Below are 6,830 nucleotides of genomic sequence, written 5' to 3' on the forward strand. Positions count from 1 at the left end.
TATTTCTTGGGATGGCTTCCCACTCCTCTTGATTCTGCGTGCTTGTAGTACTGCATCCGTCTGGGGGCGAATCCTTTTCCTTCTGTACGCTGGCAACAGAGAGTGGAGCAGCCAACACACAAAACTACTATTTGCACATGGCTAAAGACAGTGGTGATTTTTATAGCATTCTGGGCATTTCACATCATATGAAGTAGGAATTGGGGCTCTGCACCAGGGGGTTCCTCTCTGTGCTTCCTCTCTCTCTTCTGGGGATGGGTAGAGGAGGTCCTTGGCGGGGGTGTGTTTCTATGGGGAGGATGCCATTGCACCAAAGGCCAAGTACACTTATCTTCATGATCACTGAGTAATGCATAGAGCTGCTGAATCATTATACTGTACACCTGACACTAATATAACACTGTGTGTTCATTATACTTTAGTAAAAACATTAGGTCTGTGAACAATTTCAATAACTTGAAACAAATCTTAAGACTAAAGTAAACGAGGGCCGCCTGGGTGGCTCAGTGGGTTAAAGCCTCTGCCTTCCGCTCAGGTCCTAATCTCAGGGTCCTGGGATCAAGCCCCGCATCGGGCTCTCTGCTCGGCGTGCTTCCCCCTCTCTCTCTGCCTGCCTCTCTACTTGTGATCTCTCTCCGTCAAATAAGTAAATAAAATCTTTAAAAAAAAAAGACTAAAGTAAATGAAAAATCCAGATAGAAAATTATACATAGTATTTTAACAATTTTTAAATATACTGGACAGGTAAATAGTATGACTGGAAGGAAACACAGTAAAAAAAAGTCGATTGGTTATTTCTAGGTGGTGGGACTGTGGGTGGTTTCTATTTTGTTATTTCTATTGTACTTTCCTGTTTTCCTAATTATTCACATTGTGCAACTTCCAAATTGCTAAGTTGTGACACCTGAGGAGCACAATTAGTGTAAAAGACTACGAATGGAACAGTTTATATTATCTGAAACAATTATTTGAACAGACACTGAGAATTTTATTCTTTTTAAAGATTTATTTATTTATTTATTTGAGAGAGTGAAAATGAACTGTGGTGAGGGACAGAGGGAGAAGCAGACTCCCCGCTGAGCAGAAAGCCCGATGCAGGGTTTAATCCCAGGACCCTGGGATCATGACCTGAGCCGAAGGCAGACGCTTAATGACTGAGCCACCGAGGCACCCCTGTAATTTTTATTTTTATTTTTTATTTTTTAAGATTTTATTTATTTATTCGACACAGAGAGAGAGAGACAGCAAGAGAGGGAATACAAGCAGGGAGAGTGGGAGAGGGAGAAGCAGACTTCCCACTGAGCAGGGAGCCCGATGTGGGGCTCGATCCCAGGACCCTGGGTCCATGACCCGAGCTGAAGGCAGATGCTTAACGACTGAGCCACCCAAGTGCCCCTGTAATTTTTATTTTTATGTTTTAATTTTTTTTTTTTTTTTTTTTTTAGAGGCAGGCAGAGAGAGAGAGAGAGAGAGAGGGAAGCAGGCTCTCCGCCGAGCAGAAAGCCCGATGTGGGGCTCGATCTCAGGACCCTGAGATCATGACCTGAGCTGAAGGCAGAGGCTTTAACCCACTGAGCCACCCAGGCGCCCCTATGTTTTAATTTTTTTAAAGGTCCTGGAGCTTTTTAAATTTTTTTCAGCCTTACTGAGGTATAACTGACAAGTAATAAACTAAGAATTTTAAATAAGCATGATAAATATATTAAGGAGAAACAAACTTATTGATAAGATCAAGCAAGAAAAATAATTTCAAAAAACAAAAAAACAAAAACGAACCCAGAGTAAGTATGCAATTGATGAAATAAAGGACAAACAGACGGAATAGACAGCAGAATGGATACAGCTGAAGAATGGAGTGAGCTTGGATATCAGTTTGAAAGAGTCTCCCAAAAGCAGCTGGAAAGGGCAAAATTCTAGTTCAAGGAATTTTATATATTGAGCAGGAGAGAGACAGACTCCAGAAATAAGCAAAATGAGGGGTGCCTGGGTGGCTCAGTCAAGAGTCCAACTCTTGATTTTGGCCCAGGTTGTGATCTCAGGGTCCTGGGATGCAGCCCCACATGGGGCTCCCCACTCAGTGGGGAGTCTGTTTGTCTCTCTTGCCCTCTATCCCTTCCCCTGCACACTCGCTCTCTCTCTCTAAAATAAATAAATAAATCTTTTAAAAATGAATACATTAGTTAATTACTTCTATAGTATGCTAGAAGGTAAGAGATACTGGGGCGGAGGGAATAGAAGAAGAGGTAAGAAGGGTGGGAGTGATGGGTATAGTGTGGAAAGGGACCCATAGATTACAGTTTTAAATAATGAATGAAGACTGGAAGAGTGGTACAGTTGGATATTTAGGGGAGGAGAAGTCCAAGCAGAAGAACAATTAGGGCAAAGGCCAGTTTGCTGCCTAGTCCTTTCAGTACCACCTGCTACAAGGCCTGACTCAGATGCTACATTCTTGGTGGAATCAAACCTAATCTCAGTATTTTAAAGTAGTTTCTCCTCACAGCTTTACAGTTTTAGGCTTTACATTTATGGAGGTCAGTGATCCATTTTGAGTAAATGGTTTTATATGGCATGTGGTTAGAGGCTTATTTTTAATTTTTTAATTCTTTTTTTTTATTTAATTTTAATTTTTTTCCCTACGTCTATCCAATTGTCCCAGCACTGTTTATTGATGGGGTATCCACTGAATTTCCTTAGTATCTTTAGGTGAGAAGATGGGTACAACTACTTTGAAAAACAATTTGGCAGTATCTTAAATATCTTCTATCAATGTACCCAAGAGAAACAAAAGTATACGGCTATTCAAGGACCTGTATCTGAATGATCACAGCAGCTTTACCAGCAATAGCCAAAAACTGGAATGTCCATCAACAGGTAAATGAAAAAACAAACTGTGGCATGGCTATGCAGTAGAATACTACTCAGCAACAAAAAGGGATGAACTAAGGATACATGCAACAATGTGGACACGCCTCAAATCATTATGGACGTGAAAGCAAAATGAGTATGCCAAAATGAGTATGACTCCACATATATAAAATTGTAAAAAAATGCCAACAAATCTAGAGTGACATAAAGTGTAGCAGCGTTTGCCTAGAGATGGTGGTGGGACTGAAAGTAGGAATAACTCAGGGACATAAGGAAAATTGGGGAGTGATGAATACATTCCCTATCTTGACCTTGGGGACGATTTCATAGATGTAGACAGGCCAAAATGTGCCAAATTGTACCTTCTCCCCCCCAAATTTTACCTTTTAAATTCATCTCTTCTTTATCTTCTGTTGCATCTGTAACATACTGATTTGGGTGAGTTAGAGGTGACCTCTTTTGGAGGATATACAGTAGCCATCTTTGTATCCATATCCAGTGTTTAACAAGGTTCCTGACCGTGCTATGTTCAGCAAGGCTTTGCTGGGACGAAACAAATACAAATAAATCAATGGCTCTGCTTTAAAAAAAACAAAACAAAACAAACAAACAAAAAAAAACTGTAGTCCATTAGACAGACATAGGACTATTTTAAAGATGTTAACATTTAAAAAAATATTTTATTTATTTATTTGACAGAGATCACAAGTAGGCAGAGAGGCAGGCAGAGAGAGGAGGAAGCAGGCTCCCCGCGGAGCAGAGAGCCCGATGTGGGGCTCGATTCCAGGACCCTGGGATCACGACCTGAGCCAAAGGCAGAGGCTTTAACCCACTGAGTCACCCAGGGGCCCCAAAGATGTTAATTTTTTAATGCAATTTTAATTAAAAAATTATCATGGCTTTTTAAAACTTCATTCAGACTATATCACAGGGAAAAAATGAGTAACCCAGGAAGTTTTGGAGAAGAAGAGTGATTGGGCAATGGGGATTATCTTACCGGGTATGACTAAGTAGCTGCAGTAATCCAAATAACAGGGATCTCACGTGAGAGTAAAGCGATGGTGCAAATTATAATGTCCACAAGCAAGCCACAAACTGTGAATAAGGGCTTAGTATAGGACTCAAATGTGGTACCACAGGTTAGAGGGAAAATGAAGGAATCATTCAGTAACTGGTAATGGACAGCTTGATAACTTTTTTGGGGTGGAAAAAAAAAAGTTAGACATTTAGCCCATATACCAAAGGAAAATTTCTGTAAATAAAACTGGTGTTTCTTTAGAAGTAGGGAGAGGAGGGCAAGGATATCTCACTTAGGGAGGGTGTTTCAAAATCCAAGTACTTTCTCCTCCTAGCATCCCCCAGCTGCAATCTTCTTTTTTTTCTTCCTCTTTTTTTTTTTAAATTTAATTTCTTTTCAGTGTCAGCTGCAATCTTTTAACTGAAAGTCAATGCAAATATTGAAACCCCTTCTAATGAAGGAAAATACAGGAGTTATTTACTGGATCTTGGAATGGGCAAGGACTTTCAAGTATCAGAGAATGGAATGAATCATAAAGAAAAGAGTGGACAGATTTTGCTACATAAAGGTTGTACACAAATATTTAAGCAGAAGCAAAGGGAAAAGACCAAATGGGGAAAATAATTGCAACAAATGTGACCAGCAAAGAGTCAATAAAATTAAAAATCATCCTTATGAATTGATTTTTTTTTAGAAGACAGAAAAACATTTGAAAACTGTTTCATCTTGTCTATAATTACTTTAACTGCTGGTAATTAAAGAAACTCAAGTTAGGCAAATACTATTGTTCCCCCAAATGGGCAAAAAAGTAAAGTAAGGCTGGCAAGGAATGAGGAAATGGGCACTCCTGAGGCTTTCTGATGGGCTTGGAAGGCAATTGACAAGATTCAGTAGAATCCTCCAAATGTCTATAGTGTTGATTGCCCTGTGATTCCACTTCTGGGGACCCATTCCAAAGAAATAATCATTTATATAAAAAGTCCTTCCTCCAAACAATCCCTCCCCAGGAATGTGAGCTCTGTAAAGGCAAGGATCCTATCAGTTTTATTTATTGCTGTATCCCAATGATAAAACAGAGCCAGGCACAGAGAAAGCACCCCCAAAATGTTTGGTGAATAAATGTTTTCAATTTCTAAATGTTTTATTATGAAGTATTTTTGATAGATGAAAAGATATATGCTTTAAAAATACAGAACACCGGGGCCCGTAGGTGGTTCAGTCAGTTGAGCATCTGCCTTTGGCTCAGGTCATGATCTAAGGGTCCTGGGATTGAGCCCTGCATTGGGCTCCTTGCTCAGTGGGGAGTCTGCTTCTCCCTCTCCTTCTCCCTCTGACTGCCACTCCCCCTGCTTGTGCTTTCTCTATCAAATAAATAAAATCGAAGAAGAAGGAGGAAGAGGAGAAGAAGTAGTTCTCAAGTAACAGAACCATAACCTCATGAGGTATTTCCAGGGTAGTCAAAAAAGGGCTTATAATGCACGCACAGAAGTGGGAACGTGCACACGCGCGCACACACACACACACACACACACACCATTGTACAGAACTTGCAACTTTCCACTTTCCTTTTTTTTTTTTTAAGATTTTATTTATTGGGACGCCTGGGTGGCTCAGTTGGTTAAGCGGCTGCCTTCGGCTCAGGTCATGATCCTGGGATCCTGGGATCGAGTCCCACATCGGGCTCCTTGCTCGTCAGGGAGCCTGCTTCTCCCTCTGCCTCTGCCTGCCATTCTGTCTGCCTGTGCTCGCTCTCTCCCTCCCTCTCTCTGACAAATAAATAAATAAAATATTTAAAAAAAAAAGATTTTATTTATTTATTTAACAGACAGAGATTACAAGTAGGCAGAGAGGCAGGCAGAAGGGGCGGGGGGAAGCAGGCTCTCCACTGAGCAGAGAGCCCGACGCGGGGCTCGATCCCAGGACACTGGGATCATGACCCGAGATGAAGGCAGAGGCTTAACCTGTTGAGCCACCCAGGTGCCGTCCACTTTCCTTTTTATCCAGGATATTTCTTCAGCAAGCCAGTGGGCACTACCACTAGAGACAATATGCTTCCCAAGCAAGGCTGAAGTGTATGGATTAAAACTTCCCCAGTCCTGAGCAGGGCATGAAAGGACACAGGCAGGGACTTAAAAGAGCCACGGAACTTTTGGGAGTGGTAGATAGGTTCACTATCCTGATCACGATGATGGTTATATACATATGTCCAGATTTATCAAGTTGTACACTTTAAATATGTGCATTGTATTAGATAGCCACTATTCCTCAATAAAGCTGTTTGTTTGCTTTTTAATTCTCCCAACCCCTGACAAAATTTAGAATTGCTCAAAATGAATTCTATCAAAACCACAATGAAAGGCAAAGCAAAAATCTAAAAAGAAGAGCAAGCTAGGAATTAATTGGGGAGATTTACAACCTGCATTTTCCTTAGGTTTGATACCTTAAGCCTGGTGAACACAGCTCCTCAGAGAAGACTGGTCCATATCTTCTTTCCAGACCCTGATTATGAGGCATTCAGACACTTACCTTGTAGGTCACCAGCTTGGCAGTGCTGCCCAGTTTCATTGAGATTTCAGATGCTGCCACAATCTGCTTCCCAATTTGTTCTTCTGGAACAGCCACTATTTTTTGCCCCCCAATAGGTCGGCACTTTTGCTTTATTTTTTCCTGGATTCTGTGCCCTAGAAGAGGAAAGTATTGCCTTGAGGTTCCAAGATTCCTCCCCTGCTCCAGACAAACCGCACTAACCTTGCTAGTAAACGCTTACTCATCTCAGAAGTTGTTCTGAAATTCCTACCTTCAACCCTGAGCCACTGTTGTCTGTCCTGTTCAGACTGTCAGAAATCCATTCATTGGTGTTCTGTTAAATTAACTTAAGGCAGAGTCACCTACTGTTTCTAACATATGAGCTTAATGTCATTCATGACAAGAGAAGTGAGGGGTGACC

General features: G+C 41.1%; 1 long non-coding RNA gene across 1 annotated transcript; it reads right to left on the minus strand.

Annotated features, from left to right (window-relative positions):
* Positions 1 to 6,553, minus strand: LOC125100610 (uncharacterized). Its single transcript, XR_007127608.1, has 3 exons — positions 6,410 to 6,553; positions 3,249 to 3,408; positions 1 to 89 (listed from the first exon to the last, which is right to left on the minus strand). It is a non-coding gene; the product is annotated as an uncharacterized LOC125100610 (long non-coding RNA).
* Positions 6,554 to 6,830: the final 277 nt, after the last annotated feature.

The sequence above is a fragment of the Lutra lutra genome, chromosome 5 (assembly GCF_902655055.1).
Source record: "Lutra lutra chromosome 5, mLutLut1.2, whole genome shotgun sequence".
Classification (NCBI taxonomy): Eukaryota; Metazoa; Chordata; class Mammalia; order Carnivora; family Mustelidae; genus Lutra; species Lutra lutra.